Genomic DNA, 18,371 nt, shown 5'->3' on the forward strand with positions numbered 1-18,371 from the left:
TTCGGTTATTTTGTGTTTCTTATTCTTAGACTTACCTACTATTGCTTATATCACACACACCTATACTCAATAAGTTGCCGCGCACGTCACAGTAGAGATGGTCGGGTTTTCAAACCCGAAACCCGAGCCCGACCCGTACCCGACTGGTTCGGGTCGGGTTCAGGTTTGAAAATTTTTGAAAGTGCCGGGTACGGGTCGGGTTCGGGTTTGAAAATGTCGGGTTCAGGTCGGGTTTGGGTATGAAAACCCGAAACCCGACTATGAAATCTATGAAATCTCGGGTTCGGGTTTCTCAATTTCGGGTTCGGGTTGGGTTCGGGTTTCAAAGAAATAAAATTTTCGGGTTCGGGTCGGGTTTGAACGAAAAAAAAGTTTCGGGTTCGGGTCGGGCTCGGGTTTCGACCGAAAAAAAAATTTGGGTTCGGGTCGGGTACGGGTTTGAAAAACATCAAACCCGACCATCTCTTTTGCACAGCTTTAAGCTTCCCACCTAAAGATTTCTATGCAATATTGCATACATGCTGGCTGTCAAGATACATTTAGTTCTTCTCAATCCATACACTAACTAATAGGGGTATATTGCCTGGTGAATGGCAAATTGCTTATTTATACATTTCACAGTATAATTGGGTTGTTTAGCTATATCAGTTTTTTATATCATCTGAAAGATCTGCATTTTCTAAGTAAAACGTGATTAAACAAAATCTATCGTTGTCTTTCGCTTTTAAATCACGATTTGAAACTGCTCGAAATCGCTACAATGACAGCTCGCCCATATACTAACTGTCATTGTAGCGATTTAGAGCGAATTTTTATTCTTTATTAAAAATTCGAAGGTTAATGATATAAAGTTTTTAAAAATCATGTTTTGCTCAGAAAATTACACTCTTTCAGATGATACATAAAAATCGGAAATCCGTGAGTAACTAAACAACCCAATTGTAGTGACTGCAGTGAAATGTTATTCTCAACACAATTGATCAATTTCAAACATGATCAACGTCATCTTGTTCTCCAACACGAGCTGCAAGCTGATTTGAAAAGCTGGTTTCTTCCGTACGGACTGCTTCCTCTGCTGCAGAAATAAATGATTTTCCTATAGTGTCCCGCATTTCTAATGCTTCAATGCACCGATTCTGTTGCTCCAATTTAGTCGAAAGAGTTTGAAAAATTGTCTGCACTTCACTGAATGCTCTACGAATGAAAACAACATCGTCATGGTAACCGGCGTTCACACTATGGGCCATGGAAAAACTTCGTTTCAGCGCTCGGATTGTCGGTTGTTCTTTGGCAGAAAAGAGTTTAATTGAGTGTACCGGAGGCACCTCTTCGATTAAACTTTCTCGTCGACACGGTTCGGCAGCGTATATGGCATTAGCCTACATCATCCAAGCAATATCTTGAGCCTGCCAAGAGCTCCCATGCTTACACACTTAATATTTTTTGCCGGGTCTCGGTAACTTATTGCCGAGAACGACACCACTGAGTGCTCGGTTAAAAAAATAATGACAGCTGTTATATTTTTTCGTAAATCTCGGTTCACCCAACTGAAATTCCGGCACAAAATATCCGAAACCTCGGTAGTAATATTTTGTGCCGGAATTTCAGTTAGGTTGAACCGAGATTTACGATAAAAAGTGACAGCTGTCATTATATTTTCAACCGAGCACTCAGTGGTGCCGTTCTCGGCAATAAGTTACCGAGACCCGGCAAAAAAATTTAAGTGTGTATTACGCAGTTTTTTGCGAAATCGTCAATTATTCTGTTCGATGCGGCTCCAGCTCGGTCCCTTGATTCAGGCTCCAGAAGAACATCCTTCACTGTTTTAAAAACAATTCTGTTATTAACGGAGAGGGAATAAACGTGCAAAAATAAATACATCTCCTTCTTCTTCCAATGCTGTAAAATGTTGGCTGTGACTTTCTCGACGGGATAATATTGATGGTTTGCTTTATCGTAGAACAACGCAAATCGTCCGAATCCTTTTCCTGCGGATTTTCCTTACCCCACGCGGGAACAGCTTCACCCCTTCCGTTGCATCTGAATATCACTTCTCGTTTCAGAAATTTTTGTGCAATCAGCCAGCACTGATGAAGAAATTCTCCGGGTGTGTTGCCTGCAACAATTCACTTGCCGATTTCCCTCCCAGAAGAGTGTCCCTTAAAATATCGAATAGCAACAAGCAACCAGCATCCGTAAAGATCATCGGGCAGTTTATCTTGCGAAATACTCTCACCACCAGAGCATCTTTACACGAATAGTCCACCTCTTCAGCACCACCAAGCAGATCATAACGAGGATCGCAGTCCATGCTTCCATCGGGTGAATTTAAATACTCTACGTTCAAACACGAAGAATCATTTTCGTTTCCTTCCAGATGGTATCGTTGATTTGTTGATTCGGAGCTCATTTCAGAAACGAATCCTATCAGATTTTTTAAGCAAAAACAGTAGAAAATTTGTTCCAACGATAATACGTGTTTGTTGACTTACGAGTTGCAGCTAATTTCAAGTAATAAGCTTGAATTTATAGAAATAATCTTTCTAATACCGGAGCAACAAAAGATCCCAAGCACTAGAGTCTATTTGCGCGATTCGACTTGAAAATTGCTTTGAGAATCATGATCTAGTAGACCCATCTCTATTTTGAGCTTTGTTTTGGGCGAAAACTGCCAAAAGAAAAAGCAGACTACACTGAACCAAATTGCTCGCACATAAATGTATTATCATTAGTCGCGACTACGAAGCTCAAAGAGATTTTAAAAGCTGTGATCACACTCTCGTAAACTCTTATATAGAGATAAGTGAATTTTCACCTACGTACACTAGTTAACGTGTAAACCCGTGTAAAGCTGCTTTTGTTTCTTCCAACCTGTAAATCATCGCATCTCGTTGCTTCGACTTTTATCACTTTTTCACCATTTTTGGTCGATTATATTTAGCGCCTTCTTCCGAATTCTGATCACGAATGAGAAAATTTATTCAAAAACAAGTTTAAAACATATAATGAGTGTTCAACTGAATTTTTGTTCATCTGCTAAAAACATTGCAAACAAAAAAGCTATTTATAAATATTTTCCCCAACTAGTGGCACTAGCACATTCGTACGTAAAAAGGTCTATAGGTTGTCAGAATATGCGTGTTAACAAAAGTAAAAATATTTCTTTCCTTCACTCTCTTATGCAAAAAATCAAACAAATATCAGCAGCTATAACAACGAGTCCCGAAAAACGAATGTAGAACTGATTAGAACTGATTATCATCTTTTGCTTGCGCTGTTCAAACACATAAGAAAAAGTATGCTTTTCAGAAGAAAAATATACACTTAACAGTTTAAAATAGCATGATTGTTATTAACTATGGGAAAGATTATAGACGCGCACATCGAAAGCGAAGCGTGATATCACTAAAAACATAAATGCGAAATCGTTCATTAATAATATTTTTTTACCAGTGTGCATAGCGAATCATATCATTTGACGTAAATTATCAGTGCATCGAGTATTTCGAATGATTTTCTAAATTTAACCCGTCTAATACTTCTGAATAATAAATTATATAATAAAGGCTCCGCAATTCCGTTCAGTGTAACGACGTTTGACGTTACGTTCCCCAGCAGATCCAGAGTCAATGGTATTCGGGTTATTCGCGTTGAAAGAGATTTTGAAGGCTGTTCGCACCTACGTGAACTCTCATATGCAATTGTCAAAATGTGCGTGATGACAAAAGCAAAAATATTTCCTTCCTTCTTTTTCGCATGCAAAAACCAAACAAATATCAGCAACACCGTCAACGCGAATATAGCAGAGGGGATTCACTGCTGTCAAATTTCATATATGTGTGTGTTATCGCAGATCAACTCTGGTCCATGACGTTTGTTGGTCCATGACGTTTGTTGGTCCATGACGTTTGTAACTATGAACAATAATGGGGGAAAAATGTGAATAGCTAAACAACATTCATGAAAGTTTTCCGCTGTTTCTCGAGTTTCGATGGAAAACATTCCAATTCTATAATATTTCACATCGATCAATTTCATGACCAAAAGGAACAAAAACCAAAACAAACACCATGTTGCCGAATATGTTGGTTACACGATTTTTGACAGATAGATCCCCCCTGGTATATAGAGTCGCGCGAAGAGAAAATCTATCGTTTCGGCAACACAGTTTTTGTGCCGTTTGTTGCCAAGAACTATACAGTTCTGTTTTTCACCATGCATAAGCGAATATCATTTTTTGAAATTCTTCACAAGGTACACAGTTTTGAAAGATTACACCGGTGATGTTTTGTCAAGAAACTACTACTTCATTTCGGGTTTTGTTATTATAACTCATTCAGATTCTATTTTGTTATCAAAAGTATATGGAAATATACAAAATTGTATCAAGATGTGTTATTTGTATCTTGCGTTGATAGAATTTTGTAATTTTTTAGTTATGCTCTCCTGATCGGGTAGGGACTAAATAATCTTATGTCAAGCCTTCATCAGATGATTCTTCATTCAGAACGAGGGGCAAGACAGCTTTTATCCGAGTTACTCGTATGCTTGGGAGTAACCTGGGAGGGAGAAACGAATACTACAAACAAAACAGAGAACACGCACATACGTCGTTTTCTGATAGCGTGTAACTGTCTTCTTGCTGTAACGCATGCATGACTCAAACAAAGTTTTTAGTAACATCAGGAATACTGAATGTGCAAATTTTACAGACTAATTTGTCGAGTCTGTGTTTTTTCAATTTGCCGTTGTATAAAAGTTTTTTCAGAGTTTTGAGTTTGACCGTGATAAGTGTGTTAGAAATTGTAACTAAAGCCTTAAATCCACAGTAAATCATGTTCAATAATCGAAGTACGCTAGCATGATTACCCGATCAAACGATTATAACAAACGGGTATCACAAATATATCTGAACTTGATAGAAATAACAAAGCCTGCAATATTCTTGATATACCAGAATAATAAAAAGTACAGAAATATATCAAATTCTGTTATCATACACTGTATACATTTCTGGACGGTGGTTTTTCTTAGTTGTAGCTCAAAACAACAGCGGGTACATTAAATTTTGAAAATTCTTTGGAAGTCAAGGCGAGATTTTCTCCCGGAAATAACTTCGTCACACAACTTCGTGGTGTTGAATAATTGATCGGTACGTTAAGTCCCATCTGGAGCACACTGCACACTGGGCCAGAAATGGAATCTAGCGGAACGAAATTAATAGGCGTTGCGATGCCAACTTCTTTCCGTTACATGCTAGAGCTTTGCAGTGTTCGACAAAGTTGTAGATCTTTAAATTCCATGAAACTTTACAGAATATACAAAATTTCACACGCACGTTATACAATGCATGTGCTTTTTCAAAAAATTTTAAGTTATTAACTTCATTACGGTTAAAATGAATTAAATAATTAACAAGGGAAATTCCAGTGCGCTGACTGTTTTCGCCTCGTGATTTTTGTTTCATCAGAATTACTTGGGTAGGGGCTATACCAAGTAATTCTGTCAAAGTAATTTTGATCTCATCAACGGTTTGATCGTTGGTGAGACCTTTCAATACAACCTTGAACGGCTTGGCGCTCTTTGTAGCATATGTAAAAAATTTTTGCATCTTTTCAGTTAAATACTGAATAAGACGATTCCAATCTTTCAATGTTTGGGCCAGTAAACGGCATTCGCCTCTTCGGCCAATTTGATAAGTAACTTTGACGTCGGAGAGAAACGTAGAAAGTTCTCTTTTAAAAATATTAAATTCAGAAGCAATAGTTACCACAATAGGTGGAACTTTCTCCTTTTTTACAGAAATTTCACTTTGAATAGTTTTACTTTCGAACATTTCAATTTCGCCAGCTTCTTGCTCAGGCAGAATATCATATAAATTTTCACTGCATAAGCTAGTTTCAGAAAGAGATGCCTCTCTTTTCCTCCCCGTAGCGATGCGTGGTTTCTTTTTTCGTCCTGCCATTTCAGGTGATACGAAAAAAGTTCAAAAATAATATCAAATTGCAAGTATTGAGAAAGAAAGAAATAGGTAGTCTTGAGAAAGACTGATGTAAGTTAACTTCCAGGTAATCTTTAAAAGACACACTGACAAAACACAAACTTTGAAGCTATAGGCAGTCAAAGACCAGTCCACAAGCAACCGAAAATACGTCTGATTTGTCGGGCAGCTCAAGACGCACGAAACTACAAACGTAATTTCACGCACAACACTGGTTTAAGACGCGAGTAGCTTGTAGAATAAACCTTTACATTCCTTTGCAGCTCTTAGACAATTCGTTCGTAATTATTCTGCACTGTTCACTTCGATGAGAAATTTGAAAACATTGCCTGGCATGAAACTTCTATGATGGAAAAGTTAACAAAAATACCTTACAAACCGAACTGTCCAAATATTCTGTAAATGAGAAGCAAGCTTTCTAAAGTATGTTGCAATACAACAATAGTTAATTTATACATTTAAAGCTAAAAGAGTGACTTTAGTGACCATTTTGTCGTGAAATAGTGACTTTAGTGACTTTTTAGCGTAAATAGGCACTTTTTAGTGACTAGGCTCAAAATAGTGACAAAGTCACTGAAAAGTGACTCGCTACTAGCCCTGGGGTGGCATCACGACAAGAAGGTGAGCAAACAGCGAGGCTCGAGACAGCGCGATCGCGCCTTCCGTGTGGATGATATGAAGATGGTAGATGCCAGAAGGCACTTCGATGACCTACAGCTGGTGGAAACTGTAGCCGACGTGATTCAGTTACATGCCGTAAACGTAAAAATCAGAGAGGCGGGACGAAAAATGTTGCTCAAAGAAGGAACGCTTATGAATCTGATCGATAATGTGCACGCATACGAACTGGACAAAGCAAATGAAAAATTTTTGCACTAAACCACCCACAAGTACCAGCGTATGCCGAAGTTGCCGCTGTGTCTTACGGTTCAACAGGGTCAGGTAACTCACATCGTTATGTTCCATATCCCAGGATACAAGATGCTCGAGAGCTCCACCAGGTACAACAGTACAACAATTGGCCAAACGCAAGAGGCAAAAGAACCTTTCGCGGTCGTGGTGCGAATAAAAAGAATCAGTCATTAGGCAACCCGTCGTGTTGGAGATGCACCTGCAGGCTCCATTTACCATCAACTTGTCACGCTATCAATAAAGTTTGCCGCAATTGTCAGAGAGTGGGATATATTGAACGGCTTGCCGTGATCTACCTGTTTCAGCTCCAACTATTTAAAGAAATAATGAAAAAGTGGATGGCCTTATTAAACCAAAAAAGATTGCTGCAATAATCAAAGACGACGAGAAAATCGAAGAGCTTGTGAGTGAATAAAATCCTTAATCCGCTACGATGCAAAACGAGATCTGCGACTTGAATTGCGTTACTAGTCCATGAATCTGTACGATATCTCTTCTTTTGAATAAATTTTGTGTTAAACCAAAACCGGTTTCAAAACAAACCTTAAAGAGATTTTGTCTCATTTAAAAGAAACATATTCATCGCAAAAACACCTGTTGGCTCGTATGAGAAATTGTACTAAGTTGTTATTCTAATACTACAAATTTTTTCAGAGCGAATCACAGGAAACTATCATTTTAAATCATTGTTCGAACGACGATTCAAAGGACGGCATTGTCATCGACCAAATTGTTGGGGTATGAGTTGCTTTTCTCATTGACTACGGGGCTGAAGTTCATACGATTTGTGAAGATGTTTTTGAATATCTCTGGAGTAATGTGCAATCGGAATAACAATTGTTATCGGTGACTGAAGGTTCTTACAAACCACTAAGGGCGTACGCAAGTCCTGGTAAAATAAATATTTTCAATGATAATCCAAAATACTTGGAGAAGTTTTATATCATTAAGAATGCACAACCTTTGTTGAGCAAAACCACTGCAATCCGGTACAGTGCACACTGGGCCAGAAATGGAATCTAGCGGAACGAAATTAATAGCGCTCTTAGGGTTTGACCAATCGGTTTTCGATCTTCTACAAAGTTTCTTGGTATAGTTAGGGCGTCATTTTGGATGTTTGAATTGGTTCGGAATTTAGCCGCAAAGGTGGCGTTGCGATGCCAACTTCTTTCCCTTACACGCTAGAGCTTTGCGGTGTTCGATAAAGTTGTAGATCTTTAAATTCTATGAAACTTTACAGAATATACAAAATTTCTAACTCTTCAAGTTTCAGAGATCTACGAGTTTCTGTAAATTTTGTCTGAATTTCACGTTTTATTGTGATAATTTTATGAATTCACTCGAAATAATTTCTTACAAATTTTTTCTCGATAGAAATTAAATAATTACGTCGTCTGCATCCGAGTATAGAAGTTTCTGAAGTACTTAAGTGAAAATAATACACAAAATTTGAAAAAAATACATAATTTTGTGAAGTAGATATCTCAGCGGGTAGCAAGTAGTAGCAAACCAAATTTTTTTCTAAAAAATGTCCATCAAAAAATCTTTATTTTCTGAAAATTTGAAAGAGGTGTTTTTTGGTGTTTTTGTGATATTTCAGTTTGAATATAACCATAGGTTTCATTTAAAAAATACAATTGCTATGTTTTTATTACATGGAGTACACGGTCCAGTACTCTGATACTCTATTCAACCTATGTGCAGTCTTCAGCAAAGTTTCTCAGTGTAATAAGAACTTCAACATGACGCTTAGTTTAGTTCGCGATTTGGCCGCAGAGATGGCGCATCGACACCAACTTTTTATTCTTACACGTTAGAGCTCTGCAGTTTTCGACAAAGTTTTAGATTAGAAAATTTTATGTAACTTTGTAGAAGCCACAAAATTTCTGTCACTTAAATTTTTTTGGAAATTTACGAGTTTTTAAAGAATTTGTTTGAGTGTCACGTTTTTTGTAATAGGTCGTGCATTCTTAATGACATAAAACTTCTCCAAGTATTTTGGATTATCATTGAAAATATTTATTTTACCAGGACTTGCGTACGCCCTTAGTGGTTTGTAAGAACCTTCAGTCACCGATAACAATTGTTATTCCGATTGCACATTACTCCTGAGATATTCAAAAACATCTTCACAAATCGTATGAGCTTCAGCCCCGTAGTCAATGAGAAAAGCAACTCGTACCCCAACAATTTGGTCGATGACAATGCCGTCCTTTGAATCGTCGTTCGAACAATGATTTAAAATGATAGTTTCCTGTGATTCGCTCTGAAAAAATTTGTAGTATTAGAATAACAACTTAGTACAATTTCTCATACGAGCCAACAGGTGTTTTTGCGATGAATATGTTTCTTTTAAATGAGACAAAATCTCTTTAAGGTTTGTTTTGAAACCGGTTTTGGTTTAACACAAAATTTATTCAAAAGAAGAGATATCGTACAGATTCATGGACTAGTAACGCAATTCAAGTCGCAGATCTCGTTTTGCATCGTAGCGGATTAAGGATTTTATTCACTCACAAGCTCTTCGATTTTCTCGTCGTCTTTGATTATTGCAGCAATCTTTTTTGGTTTAATAATGCCATCCACTTTTTCATTATTTCTTTAAATAGTTGGAGCTGAAACAAGTTGAATAGTTGGAGCGTGACAAGTTGATGGTAAATGGAGCCTGCTGGTGCATCTCCAACACGACGGGTTGCCTAATGACTGATTCTTTTTATTCGCACCACGACCGCGAAAGGTTGCTTTGCCTCTTGCGTTTGGCCAATTGTTGTACTGTTGTACCTGGTGGAGCTCTCGAGCATCTTGTATCCTGGGATATGGAACATAACGATGTGAGTTACCTGACCCTGTTGAACCGTAAGACACAGCGGCAACTTCGGCATACGCTGGTACTTGTGGGTGGATTAGTGCAAAAATTTTTCATTTGCTTTGTCCAGTTCGTATGCGTGCACATTATCGATCAGATTCATAAGCGTTCCTTCTTTGAGCAACATTTTTCGTCCCGCCTGTCTGATTTTTACGTTTACGGCATGTAACTGAATCACGTCGGCTACAGTTTCCACCAGCTGTAGGTCATCGAAGTAGCATAACGTCGCTGTGGTAATCACTCGTTTGACATAGTTTATATCTGACTCACTCGTTATTTGCAACATAGAACGAAGCTTTTGGCGTTGCCTTGAATTATATTTGCGAAATCCGAAACAGTTTTTCAACCGGCTCTCTGCATTGGAAAATAGAGCTGTAGCTGCATCTGGTGTCTCTACTGTAGATGAGGTACCTTCCAAAACTTCCAGTAATTTATAACCAGCCTTAACTTTGAATATGTTTATCTTGGTGATTTCGTCCGTTATACCAAATAGCTGTAGTGAAGCGTCTTGTAACGCTTTCCAGCATTCGTAAGGGCCCGAATACACACACACGGCGTGACAACGTCTTCCTGACGAAATCGTCAGTATCTTCTTGAAACCTTCTAATGTGCCTTCTGGCATCTACCATCTTCATATCATCCACACGGAAGGCGCGATCGCGCTGTCTCGAGCCTCGCTGTTTGCTCACCTTCTTGTCGTGATGCCACCCCAGGGCTGGTAGCGAGTCACTTTTTAGTGACTTTGTCACTATTTTGAGCCTAGTCACTGAAAAGTGCCTATTTACGCTAAAAAGTCACTAAAGTCACTATTTTACGACAAAATGGTCACTAAAGTCACTCTTTTAGCTTTAAATGTATAAATTAACTATTGTTGTATTGCAACATACTTTAGAAAGCTTGCTTCTCATTTACAGAATATTTGGACAGTTCGGTTTGTAAGGTATTTTTGTTAACTTTTCCATCATAGAAGTTTCATGCCAGGCAATGTTTTCAAATTTCTCATCGAAGTGAACAGTGCAGAATAATTACGAACGAATTGTCTAAGAGCTGCAAAGGAATGTAAAGGTTTATTCTACAAGCTACTCGCGTCTTAAACCAGTGTTGTGCGTGAAATTACGTTTGTAGTTTCGTGCGTCTTGAGCTGCCCGACAAATCAGACGTATTTTCGGTTGCTTGTGGACTGGTCTTTGACTGCCTATAGCTTCACAGTTTGTGTTTTGTCAGTGTGTCTTTTAAAGATTACCTGGAAGTTAACTTACATCAGTCTTTCTCAAGACTACCTATTTCTTTCTTTCTCAATACTTGCAATTTGATATTATTTTTGAACTTTTTTCGTATCACCTGAAATGGCAGGACGAAAAAAGAAACCACGCATCGCTACGGGGAGGAAAAGAGAGGCATCTCTTTCTGAAACTAGCTTATGCAGTGAAAATTTATATGATATTCTGCCTGAGCAAGAAGCTGGCGAAATTGAAATGTTCGAAAGTAAAACTATTCAAAGTGAAATTTCTGTAAAAAAGGAGAAAGTTCCACCTATTGTGGTAACTATTGCTTCTGAATTTAATATTTTTAAAAGAGAACTTTCTACGTTTCTCTCCGACGTCAAAGTTACTTATCAAATTGGCCGAAGAGGCGAATGCCGTTCACTGGCCCAAACATTGAAAGATTGGAATCGTCTTATTCAGTATTTAACTGAAAAGATGTATAAATTTTTTACATATGATACGAAGAGCGCCAAGCCGTTCAAGGTTGTATTGAAAGGTCTCACCAACGATCAAACCGTTGATGAGATCAAAATTACTTTGACAGAATTACTTGGTATAGCCCCTACCCAAGTAATTCTGATGAAACAAAAATCACTAGGCGAAAACTATTGCTAACATCACAAATATAGTTATGTAATTCTAGTGTTCAATATTTTTCTAAGAGCATTTCGTGACATCGTTAAATCAATAACTTCACAATATTTATTGTAAAGACTCATCATACTATTAACTGGCCCGGCCATGGCATATTCTGTTCTATAAGAATTTAATACAAAAATTTTTCGCGTTCTTAATGAGCGTGTAGGAGCATAAAAGTTGAGTTTTCCAAGCAGATTTTCCGAACTTATGCGTTGTGAAACTAAATCGTTGACAAGAGTTACCGAAGCAATTTCTCTTCTTTTTTCAAGCGTTTCTATATTAATAAGCATGCAACGCGATTCATAACAAGGGAGAGGAAATGAATTCCAACCTAGTTTTCTTAGTGCATATAACAAAAACTGTTTTTGTACGGATTCGATTCTATTGGAATGGACGTCTTGATAAGGCGACCAAACAACACTACAGTATTCTAAGATAGATCTAACATATGTAACAAAGAGAGTTTTTATAGTGTACGGGTCTACGAAATGATAACTGAACCTTTTTATAAAACTTAGCATACTGTTGGCTCTATTGATGATCGTATTGTAGTGATCAATGAATGTTAACTTAGAATCCATAATTACTCCTAAATCTCTAATTTGATAACACCTTTCTACAACTTGATGTGCAAGAGTGCAACTGGCATGTTCAGGATTTCTTTTCCTTGTGTAGGATATAATATTACATTTTTTTACGTTGAGATCAAGAAGACTTTTTGTACACCAAATGTAGAAAATGTCAACCTCTTGTTGGAATTGTTGGATGTCTGATTTGTGTTTTATTTCCATGTACAGTTTCATGTCATCGGCATATATCAATACTTTGAGACGATTCAACACAAGGGTAACGTCATTAACAAATAAAATGAAGAGCAAAGGGCCTAAATGGGAGCCTTGTGGAACTCCAGATGTCACTTTTACTGGTACATAAAGGTGTCCCTTAAACCTAACCGTTTGTGTCCTGTTCGTCAAATAAGATTCAATCCATTTAAGTAGGCCTGACTCAAGTCCCAGTTTTTTTTTAATTTGAACATAAGCATGGAAATATCTACTCTGTCAAAAGCTTTACTAAAATCCGTGTATAGAGTTTCCACGAAGTTGCCTCTGTCCATAGACGCAAGAGAGAAATCAACAAATTCAAGTAAGTTGGTAGCCGTAGACCTCCCTTTGTAAAAACCATGTTGGTTACACGTTATGCGATTCTTTACCTGATTAAATATTTTTTGGTTTACGATAGCTTCAAAAAGTTTAGGAATACATGATATTATTGCAATGCCACGATAATTTTTGATGTCAGATCTCTTACCTGACTTGAAAATCGGTATAAGAAAAGATTTTTTCCAGACTGATGGAAACTGTCCGGACGTAAGGGATAAGTTGAAAAGCCAAAACAAGGGTTTTACGAAGGCAGGAGCAAGATTTTTCATGAGTGAGGGTGGAATTCCATCTGGACCTGGACCTTTTGAAGCGTCCAGTTCTTTTAGTGTTGCGAGGATTTCTTGAACAGTTATTTGCTTAATAGATACGTTATTTATTTGTTCATGCAAGTGCGAGAAATACTCAAAGTCCCTGACTTCGTCGCTATTTTTATAAACGGTTTGAAAAAAACTCGCAAACTTGTTGCAGATTTGCTTTGAGTCAGTACTGGCAAAGTCTTCATATTGCATGCGAGATGGGAAGTTATTAGACTTCATTTTATCGTTTGCAAATTTAAAAAACTGTTTTGGGTCTGATTTAATGTTATTTTCCACCCTTTTGTTGTAGTTCTCATACGCAATAGATATTTTAGTATTCAGTTCATCACAAATGTTCAAATATTTGTCCAAATTTCTTTGGTCTTTAAGTATTTTGTGGGTTTTATGAGCTTTTTGTTTCCTATTCTTTAAATTTTTGATTTCTCTGGTGAACCAAATGGGATCTTTTGAGCTAACCGTTTTCTTTTTTGATTTTGGTACAGTTGAGTCTAAAACACTATACAGTGATGATAAAAAATTATCAACCGCTTTGTTCATATCTATTTCATTTTTTAGAAGTGATTGCCAGTCGATGTCAGTTAATTTACGATTGATTAGTTCAAAGTTTGCTTTAGTGAAGTCATATTTATATTCAGGCTCATGATCAGAGGGTCGTGATCTCTCGGTATCAATCATTAGCGAGTACTCAATTGCAGTATGAAATTTTTCATTTTTCCATAGGGGATATTCTGCTTTGTCAACACTAAAATCTTCCGTGCAATTGGTGAATAAAAAGTCTAAAAAACAGTTTTGCTCATTCCGGATTGAGTTTACCTGATTTAATCCAAGTTGACTAAAACCGTCAACAATAAATTGCAGAGTTTCGTTTTCTCCTACTACAGGAAGTAAAAGCGATTCATTATCATCGTTTACAATAAAATCAGCATCATTTTGATTGAAATCTCCATATATATGAATTTTTGAGTTAGTGTGGGACTCATCATTCACTAATTCTACCGTCCTTAAAAATTTTTCATATGATTGCTTTTTGGCAAAGTGGGGTGGAAAGTAAACAGATACGAAAATATGGATTTCACCCTTCAACAGAACTTTAACCCAGACATCTTCAAATTCGGCATGTTTCTGGGTTATGATTTGCTCAGAATCATGCTGAACCCCAACAGCTACAAGCACTCCTCCACCTGATTTCTTATCAGGAACTGTTGAAAACTTCTTCACTTTTAATATCTTCGTTCCAGTTCGTTTCCGTTGCTAAGATGATTGAGTTTGAACATCCACTTATTCTGTTATTAATGTGATTAATTTTGAGTGCACTGCGCATCCTGTTGAAATTCTGAGCATAAATCAAAACTTCATTGACTACTGGCGTTGTTTTTTCTTTCTCTGAGCGTCACTGATTTTGAGAACACGAATGCTTACAATAACATCCATCACACGGGAAACTTGCTGATCTAAAATTATTGTTATTGTTATAGTTGTGGCTGCCAGCCAAATGGTAAGGACACGATACAGCTGAAGAGGTCGCGGGAGTCGTTAAGTTGAGCGGGCTTGTTGAAACGGTAGGCATGAAAGATGATTGTGACTCATTATTCGCTGGGTACGGATTAAGTATTTCGCCTCGTTGAAAAGAGATATGCTGGAGATTAGGTGGGGGTCGAGAAAATTTATCCTTCGCTGCAGCAAGAAGCACACGATCTGGTGGTAGTTGGTTGTAGTAGCTGTTGTTAAGAATCCTGTTAAGATTGAGGTAACGATTCGGGATTTGATTGTTGTTATTATTGATGCTGTTATTATTGTTGTTGGAGTTGTTAATGTTGCGGTTGTTGTAGATGTTATTATTGCGATTGAAGTTATTATTGTTGCGGTTCTGGTGGTTGTTGTTGCTGCGGTTGTTGTAGATGTTATTGTTGCGGTTCTGGTGGTTGTTATTGCTGCGGTGGTTGTAGATGTTATTGTTGCGATTGTAATTGTCATTGTTGTTCAGGTGGTTGTTATTGTTGCGGTTGTTGTAATTGTTACCATTGCGGTTGTTGTTGTTAGTATTGTTGTTGTAAGCCTGTTGTCGTCGATTCCTCCTTCTTCTGGCTGCATCTGCATTCTTCAACTGTACCAAACGACGCCTTTTACGTTCATCATAATCTGTCCAATCCGCTTTCCAAACTTTTTTTGAACCTAGAAACCGCCAACCTGAATTATTGGCATTATCCAAATTAAGTTCTGTTGCCAAACTTGGAAGTGAAACAGGTGAAGCTATTGGGGGAGCGGTAACACTCGCTGACTTAGATCTTAGTTCTTCGATGCAGGATGACAGAGTTTTAAGTTCATCTACAATGTTTATCTCTAACGGATTGGTTTGTATTGAACAGCTGGTTGCTGTTTCTACAAACAGCTGTCCTAACTGAGAAAGTTCGTTATTTATGCTGGTCAGCGATTCCGTTAATTCGTTCCGAAGTTCGTTCTTGAATTCCGAAAAAGCAATGTTAACGAGCTGCGCCAGGTGATTTTTAAGTGTAGGCATAACACCAGCCACACTGTTTGCTTTGATGTTTGACGTTAGCGCTTGGTTTATTTGTATAAGTGACTTGTCGATACCCTCTAGAGTTTCTGGAATTGTGCTTGGTTGTTCGAGTTGGGCCACAAGTCGATGAATCACCTCTGTATTATCATCAATCAATTTCGTCAGCTTGTTCTGCTGTTTGGTCAACGTGTTCAATTCAAACGATGCCGTTACTAAAAGTTGGCAGGAATCGCAGCACGGTAGCAGAAATGCAGTTGGATCTACGGCTGGTTTATCTTGTTTGTCTTTTTTAACGATACGCAGAGAACTTCTGCTTTTAGCAACTACTTCGGGGGGGCACGATACTCCCACACAGGAGGTAATTTTCGATTACACCCTCCAACACACGACCAGAACACTTCGGCACCGGAGTCTTTCGCGCAGACTTCGCAAATTTGATTCATTTTTACCGACACAAAAACACAACAAGCAAAATGAAAACTAAGCGAAAAACAATAATTTGATTTAAATTCGCGCGTGGATAGGAGCTAACAACAAACACGTCCAACTTGGTTGACGACTGATTAATTGGTTCGGAATTTAGCCGCAAAGGTGGCGTTGCGATGCCAACTTCTTTCCCTTACACGCTAGAGCTTTGCGGTGTTCGACAAAGTTGTAGATCTTTAAATTCTATGAAACTTTACAGAATATACAAAATTTCTAACTCTTCAAGTTTCAGAGATCTACGAGTTTCTGTAAATTTTGTCTGAATTTCACGTTTTATTGTGATAATTTTATGAATTCACTCGAAATAATTTCTTACAAATTTCTTCTCGATAGAAATTAAATAATTACGTCGTCTGCATCCGAGTACAGAAGTTTCTGAAGTACTTAAGTGAAAATAATACACAAAATTTGAAAAAATACATAATTTTGTGAAGTAGATATCTCAGCGGGTAGCAAGTAGTAGCAAACCAATTTTTTTTCTAAAAAATGTCCATCAAAAAATCTTTATTTTCTGAAAATTTGAAAGAGGTGTTTTTTGGTGTTTTTGTGATATTTCAGTTTGAATATAACCATAGGTTTCATTTAAAAAATACAATTGCTATGTTTTTATTGCATGGAGTACACGGTCCAGTACTCTGATACTCTATTCAACCTATGTGCAGTCTTCAGCAAAGTTTCTCAGTGTAATAAGAACTTCAACATGACGCTTAGTTTAGTTCGCGATTTGGCCGCAGAGATGGCGCTTCGACACCAACTTTTTATTCTTACACGTTAGAGCTCTGCAGTTTTCGACAAAGTTTTAGATTAGAAAATTTTATGTAACTTTGTAGAAGCCACAAAATTTCTGTCACTTAAATTTTTTTGGAAATTTACGAGTTTTTAAAGAATTTGTTTGAGTGTCACGTTTTTTGTAATAGTTTTGTGATTCGAAACATTAAAATCACCATCAAAATTTCACTCTTAACTATAACAACTATTATATTGTACTACTATTAACTGAATTATGCTAATTATACCAGTGATACTTATTATACTTATTAAACTTATAATATTTAAACTATTGATTATGTTTGGAATACGACACAGAAAAAAGAGCAATTTTAACTGTAGTCTTCACTTCAGAGCGTTCACGTTTTTCGCATACGTCGTTGCTATTGGATTTGGCTACGAAACAAACAAAGTAACATTTGATTCAATAGCAACAGATCTACTCTCAATAAGCCTAGCTTTACTAACGAAAACTCGACGCATACTTAAACCGAAGACGTATGCTGATTCAGAAAATAGCATATTCTTTTGTGATTTTAATGTTTCGAATCACAAAACTATTACAAAAAACGTGAAACTCATACAAATTCTTTAAAAACTCGTAAATTTCCAAAAAAATTTAAGTGACAGAAATTTTGTTTCTTCTACAAAGTTAAATAAAATTTTCTATTCTAAAACTTTGTCGAAAACTGCAGAGCTCTAGCGTGTAAGAATAAACAATTGGTGTCGAAGCGCCATCTCTGCGGCCAAATCGCGAAATAAACTGAGCGTCATGTTGAAGTTCTTATTACACTGAGAAACTTTGCTGAAGACTGCACATAGGTTCAATAGATTATCAGAGTACTGGACCGTGTATTTCATGCAATAAAAACATAGCAATTGTATTTTTATATGAAACCTATGGTTATATTCAAACTGAAATATCACAAAAACACCAAAAAACACCTCTTTCAAATTTTCAGAAAATAAAGGTTTTTTGATGGACAATTTTTAGAAAAAAAATTGGTTTGCTACTACTTGCTACCCGCTGAGATATCTACTTCACAAAATTATGTATTTTTTTCAAATTTTGTGTATTATTTTCACTTTAGTACTTCAGAAACTTCTGTACTCGGATGCAAACGACGTAATTATTTAATTTCTATCGAGAAAAAATTTGTAAGAAATTATTTCGAGTGAATTCATAAAATTATCACAATATAACGTGAAATTCAGACAAAATTCATAAAAACTCGTAGATCTCTGAAACTTGAAGAGTTAGAAATTTTGTATATTCTGTAAAGTTTCATAGAATTTAAAGATCTACAACTTTGTCGAACACCGCAAAGCTCTAGCGTGTAAGGGAAAGAAGTTGGCATCGCAACGCCACCTTTGCGGCTAAATTCCGAACCAATTCAAACATCCAAAATGACGCCCTAACTATACCAAGAAACTTTGTA

General features: G+C 37.1%; 1 long non-coding RNA gene across 1 annotated transcript; it reads left to right on the forward strand.

The window, feature by feature from the left end:
* The first annotated feature begins 789 nt into the window (after positions 1-789).
* LOC129731474 (uncharacterized) lies at positions 790-2,547 on the forward strand. Its single transcript, XR_008729025.1, has 3 exons — positions 790-918; positions 2,064-2,322; positions 2,378-2,547. It is a non-coding gene; the product is annotated as an uncharacterized LOC129731474 (long non-coding RNA).
* The last annotated feature ends 15,824 nt before the right edge of the window (positions 2,548-18,371 follow it).

Source organism: Wyeomyia smithii, chromosome 3 (assembly GCF_029784165.1).
Source record: "Wyeomyia smithii strain HCP4-BCI-WySm-NY-G18 chromosome 3, ASM2978416v1, whole genome shotgun sequence".
Classification (NCBI taxonomy): domain Eukaryota; kingdom Metazoa; phylum Arthropoda; class Insecta; order Diptera; family Culicidae; genus Wyeomyia; species Wyeomyia smithii.